Source organism: Hemicordylus capensis, chromosome 3, assembly GCF_027244095.1.
Source record: "Hemicordylus capensis ecotype Gifberg chromosome 3, rHemCap1.1.pri, whole genome shotgun sequence".
NCBI lineage: Eukaryota > Metazoa > Chordata > Lepidosauria > Squamata > Cordylidae > Hemicordylus > Hemicordylus capensis.
The window spans coordinates 252,822,589-252,836,209 of NC_069659.1; the positions used below are offsets into that span (position 1 = coordinate 252,822,589).

The 13,621-nt window shown below is 41.2% G+C and overlaps 1 pseudogene; it reads left to right on the forward strand.

The window, feature by feature from the left end:
• Positions 1-12,770: 12,770 nt before the first annotated feature.
• On the forward strand, positions 12,771-13,322 carry LOC128349375 (ATP synthase subunit a-like; annotated as a pseudogene).
• Positions 13,323-13,621: the final 299 nt, after the last annotated feature.

A 13,621-nucleotide genomic window follows, 5' to 3' on the forward strand; every position in this document is an offset into this window, starting at 1 on the left:
TTCAAAGACCCATCAAGGTTGGCTTTTAATATCTCACTTAGCTTGTCCAAGGGCTATGCTTCTCTGATAGATTTATGGATGTATGGTGAGTTCAGAAATGGATTTGGAGCTGATGCTGAAAACCTGGATTGGCAGTGAAGAGAAACGAAATTTCTCTGAGAGAAGGTTTCCTGTGATACGAAGGTTATTATTGCTAGTCTGCAGGATTCATCAACCAATTTCAGAAGATATCAGTTCTGGGCTTAAGTAACAAGACAGGCTCAGATTATATCAGTGTTCCATCAAATTATTTTGTTTTACCTGTAAAAAAACCCACAAGTCTTCTGATTATTGGTACCAATCTGCATTGTAAGACAACATCATTTACTATCCTTATGCTCTGTGCTTCTAATAAATAACAACACTGCTGTTGATTATAGTCCATGGCAACATTTCTATCATTTCTTTTTAATGTGAGTGATAACTTGCAGGTTCCTGATAGAGTTTGAAGAGCAAAGTTAGCATTAATTTCTGCAGGGAACTTGTTCAAATTAGAGTATAAACATGAAAACAAATGGTCTCGAAGCACTTTGCTAGTTGACTCATTCCTGTGTGCTAGGAGGATACAGAAAGGTCAGGAAAGCTCAGGATTAGCCTTGCTGTAGAACAGTATTTCTAGCCATATAAAGGTTACCATTTGCAAGTTACAATAGGAAATTAAAGGAGCAATAACAGACAGAAGCTGCTGAAAACCCAGAACCATTTATTAAATAGGAAAACTTCCACAGGAAAAATGTGTGTGTGTGCGCGAGTGCATTTCCACACTTATTTTGTTGCTAAGATGGGTGCTCATTTTCAAGGGTTCCTCCCATTCCTGATCCATAATGGATTTTCTAATATTTTAAAAAGACAGGTCCCTATCAAAATTTCATATCCACCAACAATACATGAAAGGAAGTTGGGACACTCCTGGATGTGCCAAGAGGAGGAAGCCAAGTAGCTCAGTGAGTAGAGCTACTATTCAGATTACAAGGATTGATGAAACCAAAATCCGTATCTATATAAACAAGCAATAGCACCTTCCCTACAAGAAAAGGCTAAATTGTTTGGCTTTTTACTTTATAAATAAGACAACTAAGTGGACACATGGTAGAGGAAAACACGTATAAAAATTATGCATAGTGTTGAGAGAGTGGCTTCAGAAATTGTCTTCCTCGGTCAAAATGCTTGAGCGCTGCCATGGCCTGGTAAGCACCCCATGCAACATGATGGCCACTATTTCCAATGGGCTTTATGATGTGCAACTGCAGGGCTCTGCTGCCCTGCAGTGCAGGCCCATTGGAAGCTTATATGCAGGGCTGTGGGGAGTGCTTAAGCTGCCTGCAATTCCTTACACAGTGAAGCTCTTCTCATGATCAGTGAGAAGAGCTTTGGGGCTAACTACAGGGAGAGCAGACTTAGCCCACTCTCCCCGCAAATGAGCAGTCGCTCGTAGCTGGGCGGCCAGATCAGCCGCCCACACAACTGCTGGCTCCACCGTGGAGCTGGCAGGGGCGGTGGGTATCGGGGGCTGCATGGCCCCTGGAAGTTCCTGGAAGCCCCATGCGAGTGCACGGGGCATTCTGGAGAGCCCCTCGAGCCCGGGAGGCTGTAAGCAGCCTCCCAGTCAGGGGTCTACTCATGTGTTGCCACATGCCGTGGCAACATACGAGGAAAAAGTTGAGGTTAATTGAGCGCTCGTTCCGTTAACCTCATCTTAGGGGAGAGGTAGTTAGGCAGGCTAGCTGCCTTGGAAGCATTGTACTCGCCTGCGAGCCCAGTGGTTCCCACGATCCCTGGAAAGTGGGCTAAGCTCCCTTAGTCCACTTTCCAGTGATCGTGAGAATAGCTTCAGTATGTCAGCCATAAAAACTTGGGGTCACTTAATGAAACTTGTCAGTAGATTCCAAATCCGGAAAGACAATTTCTTTTGTCTTTCCAAAACCGGAAAGAGAATTTTGCGCATTTCGTTGACTTACAGAATTCTCAATAAATAACTGCCTCTGGGGTGACTTGCTGCTTGTGGGGGTGGGGGCAGAAACCCTGATGAAACCTCTTCCTGATGAGAATCAGAGCTCTCGCAGCTGTTTTTGTCAAGGAAGAGGCATTTCTGGTGATAAGCACATCTCTTAATTGCACAATTAGTAGAATATTTAGTTTGACCCTAAGCATCTCTGCTAAGGAGGATGTCCACCCATGAGAAGCTGCTTCTTCAGCAAAGGAGCAATCCATTGCCAATCTCAATTAACAGGGAATGCCTTTGAAATTCAAAACCAACATTGTTCTTCCACTTCTTTGAAGATAAAGTTCCAAGGGTAGCATATGCTTATCTCCATTAATCACCATGAAGATGAAATATCAATTTTCCTGTCAGTTGGTCAAAACAACGTATTAAAAGTCTGTTAGCATCTGCAACAATGGCAATTACCTGATGTGTCAAGTTCTTTATGAAAATTTGTAACAGTCATCTGTATCCCTGTAATCAAAAAGATACAGAAGCAACAGAAATTCTTTTCATGTTAGCTTCTGCTGTTACTAAAGGTGTTTCTGAGCATTATTATTACTTGAGCATTATTATTACTTGATGGCAAGCAATTTGTACTGTTGCTGTGCAATAATCCAGTACTTGGTATATTACATGTTTAAGACTGCTGTCCTAAGCACAATTACCTAGACCAATTACCTGACCATAGAAAGATTTACTTCTGAGTAAAGATGCTTTGAATTGTAGTGAAAACATTGTAATACATGGTTAGTACTGTGATGGTTTACTAGGGATGCTTCCAAAATTCTACACATCCACTTTTCATCACAGATTTTTGAGATCTGAATTGCCGAGTCCTGATTATCTAGTGGAACAGATGTATTAGCAATCCTTGTTTTATCCCCCCCCCCATTTCCCCCCTGAATTTTGCACAGAGCATGCTTTGCACACACAGTTTGTTAGAGCCTTTGGTTCCTTCCTTGTTTTTCACTAGGCAATAAATGTGATTATGGGCAGCTTCACATAGGCAAAGGAGAAAATAAGTAGAAATGAACTGGAAGTTCCCAGGGAATGCATGCTCCTAGTGGGCATGTTGGCTGAACCCGCTGGCATGCCTGGTTACTGACTTTCATCCAAGAGTCTACCAAGAATCTCCACACAACTGGACACCTAGATTTGAAGTTGGGCAGAAATTCTCAATAGAATCTTGGGTGGAAATTGGTAACTGGGCACATTGGCGAATTTGGACAAGATGCTTGCCGGTAGTAAGCATGCTCCCAGAAATCTCCAATTAACCCTACTTACTTTCTCCCAATCATGTGAAACCACACTGTACAAGATTCTGTTTGTGTGGTGTTCTACTAATGTGCAGGAGCATATGTTCACATTATAAAAATACCACACACAAAGAACTTTCATGAAGCCATATATATGATTAGCTTAAGATTGCTTTTTTGTTTTTACTCATCAAGGTGCATTTGCACATTGGGAACAGTGGGGAGGAAAAATGCCATTGAACTGAAGAAACAAAAAGCTGAGGCAAACCATGCATGCATACCATGCTGTTACCAAAAAAAAGTATTAGAAATAAAGACAGTGAAACAGTGAAACAACTCTATTCAGATACTGAGGCAAGTCTCACGACCGGAGAGACTTGCCAGATAGGGTTCTGCGGGGAGAGCGGGCTTAGCCCACTCTCCCCGCAGATGATTCAGGCTGCAGCCATGGGCAGCCAGATCAGCTGCCCACACAACTGCTGGCTCCATCACAACTCCGTCACAGAGCCGGCAGTGGCTTTGGAAATCAGGGGCCACACGGCCCCTGGAAGTTCCAGGAAGCCCTGCGTGAGTGCACGGGGCATCCTGGAGAGACCCCCAGGGCTGGCAGACTTGTTTCAGCCTCCGGGCAGGGGTCTTCTTGTGCATTGCCGCAGTACGGAGCCGTGCCATGGCAACACATGGTCAAAAAGACAGGGTTAGTGGAGCATTCGCTCTGCTAACCTCATCTAATGGGAGGGCTAGTTAAGCAGGTTACTCACTTTGAGGACACCAGGCTCACCTGCAAGTCCAGTGGTTCTCACGATCGCCAAAACGTGATCTTAGCCCGCTTTTTGGCGATCGTGAGAATTGCCTCATTATGTTGCACATGTGTATAGATGTCTGATTACATGTACATATTTTTGCATAAATGACATTCAATTTAAAAGTCTACCTAGATACAGGCCCCCTCAAATGCAAGGTAGAGATAGCAATTGTAGCCTATCATTGGACATAATATGTGAATAACTTTACATGCACACAGACTTGTATATGCATTAGCAGTACAAGTGAACTCATCTATCCATGGGGGGTTCCATTCTCTACTACAACTGAGGATAACAGAACCGCAGATAACGGGGCATTAAAGTCAATGGGATGGGGGGGGGTTGTTCCTAGAGGCTGTAAAATGGGCCAAATTAAAATAAAATAAAATAAAAATAATAAATTTTATTTGTTAGCTGCTCATAACAATTTTTTCTCTGGGCAGCTCACAATACAGCATGAAACTTGAAATAAAAACACACAAACCATTAAATCATAACAGATCAAGGAAAAAAAGAAAATATAAAACATAATACAAAACAATTTTAAAACTCTTTACAAATCTGTTAAAACTCAAATTTAAAAATCAAAAGTTGAAAGGCCTGAGTGAACATAAAGGTCTTTAACTGGTGTCTAAAAGAACAAAGTGATGAAGCCAGGTGAACCTCACTGGGGAGGCTATTCCATAAATGGGGTGCAACCACTGTGGGTGCCACCCACATCAACCCTTTTGGCAGGGGCACTCAGAGGAGGGCCTCCGAAGAAGATATTAAGGTCTGGGATGGGACATATGGGGCAAGGCACTTTCACAGGTAATCCAGTCCCAAGCAATAGGGCTTTAAAGGTTAAAACCAGCATTTTGAATTGGGTCCAGAAATGGACTGGGGGGAAATATGAAAAAAAACAAACCAAATAAGGTGCCCTACCATGCTCCGTGGGTCTCCAGCTGTCCAAGAATGCCCCTCTATGTCCCAAGTCCCCATTTTTCCATGAAAAATCATGGGGCAATACTTTTATTCATCAAATGAGCCAAAATTTGGCTCCTCTTTACAAAATGGTGGCTGGAAATTACCTGGTAATTTCTGGACATCCTGAAACTGTGAATATGTGGGTTTCAACCATTTTGTATCCACAGATCATGAGGTCAGGTATAAGTTATGTGCCCACGGATATGTGGAACTGTGAATATCAGTACCATGTATAGTGAGGTCCACCTGTACACAGATTGTACACATATTGAATATAACATGTGAACAGGGCTAGCTCTATCTCAGAAACCAGACCAAGTAATCTGTTGAGACATTTGGATGTGGAGAGTTCTGGAAGCATCCTTGCTAAAGCAACAAAATATTGACCATGCCCTACTATTTTTATTTCCATTCTGAAATTAGTTTTTGAAATTCTAGTTAGATCAACTAAGGAAGTGGGGCATACAGCACAGAATGAAATTTCAAAACTGGGAAGGAATGGAATGGATGAGATGCCATGATTTACTAATTAGTGAGGTCTTTTGTAGAATGTTATGCTTAGGAATCATGTTCAACAATTGAGCTGTAACTTAAGGTTATTAAGCTTTATGTGTTGGATGTTGTCTTTCAAAGTCCCAACAAAGGAAGCTACCCACTCCAGTTACAGAGTAGAGTGCAGAGTTCTGTTGATGCAGTCATCTAAAGAACACACATGGAGATTGGAGTACAATCTAAACTAAATAGGTTTATTGGTGAAGTACATTCTGGATAGTAAAGACGTAGTCTGTCTAAAGGCTCCATAATGGATAGGTGGGAGGAGAGAGATATTTGCATCTCCTCTCCAAGAGGAAAGGAAGTGGACTTACTCCCTGCAGGAAATACCTGAGGAGTCAAGGCAGGGGTCATAGAATAGAGGTAAAGCAGGGACAGGTAAGGAGACCCTCACTAACTACCTCTACTCCCAATGCCCTTAGTGGTCATTAGGATAGTTGGTGCAAAAGGTTGATTCACTGGAACTCCATATCCAACAGTATGAGCAGTTTTTGGATAGAGAAGGGAATAAAACATTTCAACATAGTATTAAATAGCACTTCCTTAAATCTTTGGTCAATTGGGTATTGGAGTTATGAATGACTGAGATTATACTGTAATTTAGGATCCAGACAAGAAATTTGAAGAGCACTAAAGGGGATCTGATAGGGTCATCAGTGCCGTCATGTTTCTTTAGTATCACTATTGTTTCTGTCAAACATGTGTTTAGGCTTTGAAGCAATATAATAAAAACCACTGAACATAGGCGTCATGGGAGCTCAGAGAACAATAGCTATTAGGGTAACACTTGGTTGTCTTAAAGAAACAGGCAGAATGAACAACAGAAATACTCTCTCTAGTTAGTCTCAATTCCTACCAAATGCTAATGCCTATAATCACACGTATTGGATGGGACATATAACATTTCCATACAATAGACAATAATGGGATGAATGTATACAACATGGGAAATGATGGTTCTTTCCTACTACCTTTAGCTTTCTCAAAGCAAATACATTAATTTGTTCTAGAAATGTTACCTTCAGTTAAGCATTGTGTTAAAGTAACAGCTGACTGACATTAGCTTCCAGAATTTGTATATTTGAGGAGTGTGAATTAATTCAATACCTTAAGACATAAAGATGGTGCTGCAGGACATATTGTGTAAAGATCAATATCTAGGACATTTTTGATACTCCTTTAAATTGTCATAATTTTGAAAATATAAAAGTATTAGTATTAAATTTCTCAATTCTTACTTTGCAGAACATCTGGAAGCACTTTAAATCTGTCTCTTTTTGTTTCAAAACAATGATTGCACCTTCAGTGTTGGCACTGTGGACTTACTCTAATTCCACATACATAAAAATTAAATTGGCAATAGTACTTATAATTGGTGTATATTTTTCAGAAGTAGTGAACATGTTGCTTTTGCAAAACTATTCTGGCAACAGTGATGAATGAATGGTGCTCAGGAACAGAATTAAGTATGCAACATAATTTGCCTTTTTGGAGCCTGCTAAAACAAGCTCTAAAGAAAGAGAAAGTCATTAGAAGTGAAACTTGCGTGGAAAACACTGTTAAGAGACAGAAGTAATTTTGAATGGAAAATTACACCTTCCAGATGGCAATCACACCTAGTGAATCCTTAGAATGATAAACAGCTTTAACTGAGGCAAGGATTTTCAAACACAATCTACTATTGCTCGTCAGACTGATTGATTGAAAGGAATACTCTGTAGAAAGCTTTAAAAGTTTTGAAGCCAGTGGTATATGTGAGCAGTTTGAAAGATGTCTTTGTTTTGAAAAAATGAGCACACTACCCAACAACAGCTTGCATATGCTCAGTTCTCTCACTACTTTTTCATTAAATGGAAACATGCGAATCTTAAGGCAAATTTACACCCCTTAACTGTCTTAAACTAGCCACCACTAATTTACCTTTCCCTATTAACTCCTGTACATTGTACCTATTTACTCACTGACATCTTGACTAATGCTGTATCCATGCTGTGAAACGATGCCCAGCACAGCGGTAGCATCCCTGCTTCAGAAGTATGAATGCTCAATTGGGAGGTAGGATTTTCACAGCTGCCTTCTTCCCATAGTAGCACTCCTTGCAACCCAGACATATATCCCTGGGGATTGTTCAGCCCTCAGGTACATATGTTCGGAACAGGGGTATAGGGAGCTTGGTGGGGGCCTGGTGACAAAGTCCTACCAGTGACTCCCCCACCAATGGTGTGTTGCTTCGGGTGCACACTCCCCAAGCCACACCTCCTGCATCTGACATCAGATGCAAGGGTGGCAAGGGCAGTGCTGAGCTGTCACAGCCTCAGCAGAGTTTCATTTCCCCTGTCAGCAGTTGGTGGAATCATTGAAAAAGAGCTCCTTTCCCTGCTGACAGGGGAAATGAAACTCTGCCAGGGCTATTACAGCCCCATACTCAGCACTGGCCCCACCCCCCCTTTCATCTGATGTCAGATACAGGGAGGGGTCAATGCCTGGAATGGGGAGTCCATCCCTCCCCAGCCAGCATTAGGGAGGGAGTCTATCCCTCCCTATTGAAATGCTGGTTGGATACACTTGCTGGAGAGGAGAGGGGAATGCCTTGTGCCCCCTGCCAACGACTCTTTGCTCACCAGCTGGGTGTGGGAGGGGGCAAGGGGGCACCCTGGCCAAGGGGGGACCTTGGGGGGCTCAGACCCTCTGGGCCTGGGGACAATTGTCCCCCCTCCTTGCTCAGTGGTTGCTACACCCCTGGTTCAGAATGCAAATATCACTTCTAGGAGGAAGGGTGATGATCAGCAAGAATCACCTCCCTACACAAGCAACCATGTTTCTGAAGCAGGGATCTTACAGTGCTCACATTTCTAGTCTCCCATTCATAAGCAACCAGGGTGGACCAAGAAGTTATTTCTTCTTGTTTCGCTTGGGCCCTGGTCACTACAGGGAGACTGCCACACTACTGCCAGACATCCATTTGCTGCATAAACGTAGTGTTAGGTTGTCATCCCATCAGGTTGTCAGGCCACCATTTTTGTGCTATGGGAACGTGTATACTGGAGAATGGAAATGGGAATACTGGAGAAGTATTTCTCCTGTGATTCAAAAGACTGTATGTGTGTCCCTACTCAATAAGTAGGTTTTAGGGCAACATAAAGCAGTTCAGCATGCAGTCAAGGCTGAAGTCCTATATTACACTCATTTGGGAATAAATCCTGTTGCTTCTAGTTGGACTTACTTTTGAGTAAACATGCATAGGACTGGGCTGTATCTTATTGAACTTATTTCTGCAGGATGTTGTAATACCAGAAATTAACAACAGGAATGTTGCAGCCCTTGTGTTTTCGTGGCCTTGTGGCATCTGTTCAGCTGCAAGCATTTGAGAATACTCCAAGTTAGGTGGCCTATCTGTCAAAACAAGCTTGGCAGCTCTTTATGTTCTTTTGACCTGAAGGTTATCCAAGGATATCTAGAGAAGGAATACCTCATTTCTTTTCTCTTTGACTTCATACTGTCTTTCCAGTTTCATTATTGCTGTCTTTGTGATTCAAAAACAAAACCAGCAATGGGAAAGGCAGTAGGTGTGGGATGCTCACAAATCAGCCCATGACAACAATACAACTAACTGCCAGTGAACCATGAAACTGACCATACATGCAGGTGTCTAGATGCTTAGTTGTTAAAATCTGACAATGATCTGTCAGGTGTACCAGCTCACATGATTTGGTGGTCTGGATGAGCTTATTAAGATGTATGTTTTAAAAGGCAGTGTGTGATTCAGTTTTCCAGGTCCTGTTGATATATTTCAGGTATGTATGTATTTGTTTGTTTTGGCCGAAGGCCAGCATAAATATAAGAAAAAGAAACAACAACAACAAAATACATAAAATACATAAAACATTAATACCTTCAAATACTGTATACATGACTAATTTCATTCAAATGAAACTGGTTAATCTGAAATGCACAGCCCGGCATCTCATGCCTCAATCACTCTAAACCGAATCTTGCTTGCTATGAAAAAAAAAATTTCAGGTATAAAATGATAGTCTTTTTAAAAAGGCCTTTGAAGCCAAATAGTTAAGTAATGATATTTCACTTCAGTGTTGTCATTTAAATGTTATTTTAAACCATTTCTTTCCTCTTCCCAGATCTCTTCCAGGTAGCAAACACAGATTTTATTTAGGACAGCCAGAATTTGATTGGATCTGTTCTGTTTTTAAATGCAACTTGGAATTCATGCAGAGAAAACATTGAACATTTGCAGATTCGCCTGATCTGCAATTAGATGTGAAGGTAGCATGATACAACTTGAGTTCTGAATCTGTATAAAGCAGGGATGGGAATTCCAAAGCATTCCAGAGCATTACAAAGTCTGGGAGCAGCAACAGAGAAGGCCCTGTGCACTCGGGACAGGGCCTTCTCTGTTGCTGCTCCCAGACTTTGGAATGCTCTCCCAGTGGCCATTCGCTCCTCAGACTCCATCACAGTTTTTAGAAAGCTTCTTAAATCTTGGCTTTTTACCCAGGCTTTTACATGACCATTTCTATGCTGCTTCTATGTGTTTTTACTCTTTATGTGTTTTTATGCTTGTATTTTATAGTTTTTAAATTAGATTTGTTTTATATTTTTAGCTTAATATTTTAATTGTCATTTTTATTGTATGTTTTTAACTTTTGTAAACTGCCTTGGGGTTGTTTTTAATGAAAGGCGGTATAGAAATTCTTCAATAAAAAAATAAATTAAATAAATGGGAATGAAAAACAGTCCCTTCCCTAGCCTGCATGCATCTGTCCCGGAAGTTATTTCTCCAAGCCAGTTATGAAACCCCAACAGGAGAAACAAGGCTGAGGAGAAGTGATCTCAGAAAGAACAGCATGGCCAGGGAGAAGAATTCCAATATCCCATCCTGCAATTCACATTAAATCTCCCTATCTTGTTTTATAGGGAATTGTCAGTTATCCCATACTAGTTAATAACTAGTAGTTATTTTATCATTTTATTATTTATTTATTTATTTATTCGATTTCTATACCGCCCTTCCAAAAATGGCTCAGGGCAGTTTACATAGAGAAACAAACAAACAAACAAACAAACAAACAAACAAACAAACAAACAAACAAGATGGCTCCCTGTCCACAAAGGGCTCACAATCTAAAAATAAACATAGGATAGACACCAGCAACAGTCACTGGAAGTACTGTGCTGGGGGTGGATAGGGCCAGTTACTCTCCCCCTGCTAAATAAAGAGAATCACCACGTTAAAAGGTGCCTCTTTGCCCAGTTAGCAGGGGATAGCTATACCATCATAACTACTAGTTATTAACTAGTTTAGCCCTTGCAAACAACACACTAAGGCCTGATGATATGCTTGGTTCACAGTGCGGACAAACTAGAGGGAGCTAATAATGTGATTGCTACAAAAGTCTTAAATGAAGGGTGGCCAGATCATCTTAATGTGGAGGCTTGAGTCTTTTAATTTGTGCCCTCATTAACTAAATAACTGCAGAGTTTTGCATTCAAATTGTAACCTTGACCTACGTAAAATGGAAGAGATTAATTATTGAAAGGGTGAACCTCTGTGAAAAGAGAGATAAAATCTCTCTTGCAGCCGGAAGTTTATGGTTTCTAATCCATGAGAAGAATGAGACTCTGACTCAATTATCTCTGGAACAATGAGTTTACCAGCTTTTAATTGAAGAACTGTACCAAGAGCTTACTGGCATGCTACACCTGAGTACAATACACTACAGAGGAAACTGAAAAGACCAAACCTCTAGACAAAACCCTTCTAGACTTCTGGGAGATGAATTAGAATATATCTCGATTAGTGAGACAGGAAAGTGTTTTAGCTCGGTACTTATCAAAAAGGTCACATGAGCAATGAAGTGAATTTATGTAATGTGGCTCTTTAAGATGATGCTCTTTGCAGTCTCCCACAGTGTTTGCAATCTCCCACATTCTCCCACATATTTTCAAAATCTATAGTGGCAGAAAACACAAGTCTTTCTTTGATACCAAGGAACAAGGTAATGCACTTAATCAAGTGGAGGTTAGGATTAGGATGCCTTAGAGCATCATCAATAATGACTATAGATGCACCATAAACCTACTGTGTGTGGCATTCCATGCTTAGTGAGCATGTGGTGCCTTTATCTGTTTCTCTGGCAATGAATGTGGCTGGGGAGGGGTGTGTGTGCTGGAAATGAAACAGGTGGTTACAACTCCCATGCTTAAATCCAGCTCCAGAAAAGTGTTTGGAGATAAGGAGAGAGAAAGACTGGGCAGATTGAAGGAGCAAGTGACAGGAACCACAACAGCTCTGAAAAAACCTCTCCCAGCCTTTTTATATATTTAATTAGATATTTATTAAAATATATAGATCCTGTCCTCTAGATGGTGATGCACTGCAAATGGCTCATCAGATGAGTGATAAAGTGTCAATGTCACAATAAAACAAATAATAAGAGCTCACATATAAATTAAGCATGTTCAAATTACCATTCGTTTGATTCAACAGCTGCCCTTGATGTGTTGAAGGACCATCAGATCAATTTGATGGTTTGGTGCAGGAGAAGGTCCACTTTGCTTCAACACAGTTCAAAAGAGTAGTTTTGGATCAGGTGTGAAGTTTTGGTACATCCTCCCTCCGCCCCCCCTTCCATCACTGTCCCTACCACAGTTTAGTATTTACTAAACAGGATCAAGAAAGGCTTTCATTTATTTCAGAGGCAACAGCAGCCTCTAAAAAGAACCTATAATTCCCAAAATACGCTGTGCCTTGGCCCAGAGTGCAAGGAAAAAGAAACAAATATCAGTCATCTTTAAATCTGAAGCCATGTTGCAGAAGGTAGTGCTACCCTGTCACCAGGAGGGAAAATAAAAGTTTATTAAATAAATAAAGATAAAGCTTTTCCTGATCCTGCTGGCTAAGTACCAAAAAAGGATTGAGGAAGTGGGGAGAGGAGACGAGCTGAAGTTTCAATAGACTAATCAAGGGAGGCTGAATTAAATCAGCCCCATTTCAACCTGAAACAGATATTAGTTTGAAATTGAATCCAGTCAAATTGGGCCAATTCTGGTCAGCCCTTTTTTGGCCACTGAAGCATCACATACCTAAATGGCAGAAGGAGTATAAAAGTGTCTTTAAAATGACAGCAGCAGCATTAAAATTAATTAATATCCCTCTATTTGTCCCTAACCATACCCTTCATTAAGCAACTAATATTGCCAATCAATTAAACAGAACACAAATGAACCCCACTACTACTAGCACTGATGCTTTCTCTAGTAACACTAAACACACTAGGGCTCCTCCCCTATACATTTACACCAGCAACACAACTATCAATAAATATAGGACTAGCCATCCCACTCTGACTGTCTACTGTACTACTGGGAATACGAAATCAACCAACAGCCTCCCTAGCCCACTTCCTGCCAGAAGGAACCCCAACCCCACTCACCCCAATTCTCATTATTATTGAAACGATTAGTCTATTTATTTACCCCCTTGCCCTCGGAGTCTGACTAACCACCAATCTAACAGTGGGCCATCTGCTCATTCAAATAATCTCACTCACCATCTCTGCGCTTGTTTCTTCAATAAACATAACTGCAATCCCCACCCTCATTGTCCTTCTCCTAGTTTCAATCCTAGAGGTCACAGTAGCCATCATTCAAGCCTACGTATTTACCCTCCTTCTCAGCCTTTACCTACAAGAAAACATATAATGACCCACCAGTCCCAAGCATTTCATACAGTCAACCCTAGCCCTTGACCCCTCACAGGTGCAACAGCAGCCCTACTAATAACATCAGGCCTAGCTGCCTGATTCCACTTTAACAACAAAACCCTAATATATTTAGGCCTCATTATTTTACTTCTAACCATATACCAGTGATGACGAGACATTGTTCGCGAAGGCACCTATCAAGGCCACCACACAACTTTAGTCCAAAAAGGACTTCGCTACAGAATAATCTTATTCATTACATCTGAAGTCTTCTTTTTCTTAGGCTTTTTCTGGGCC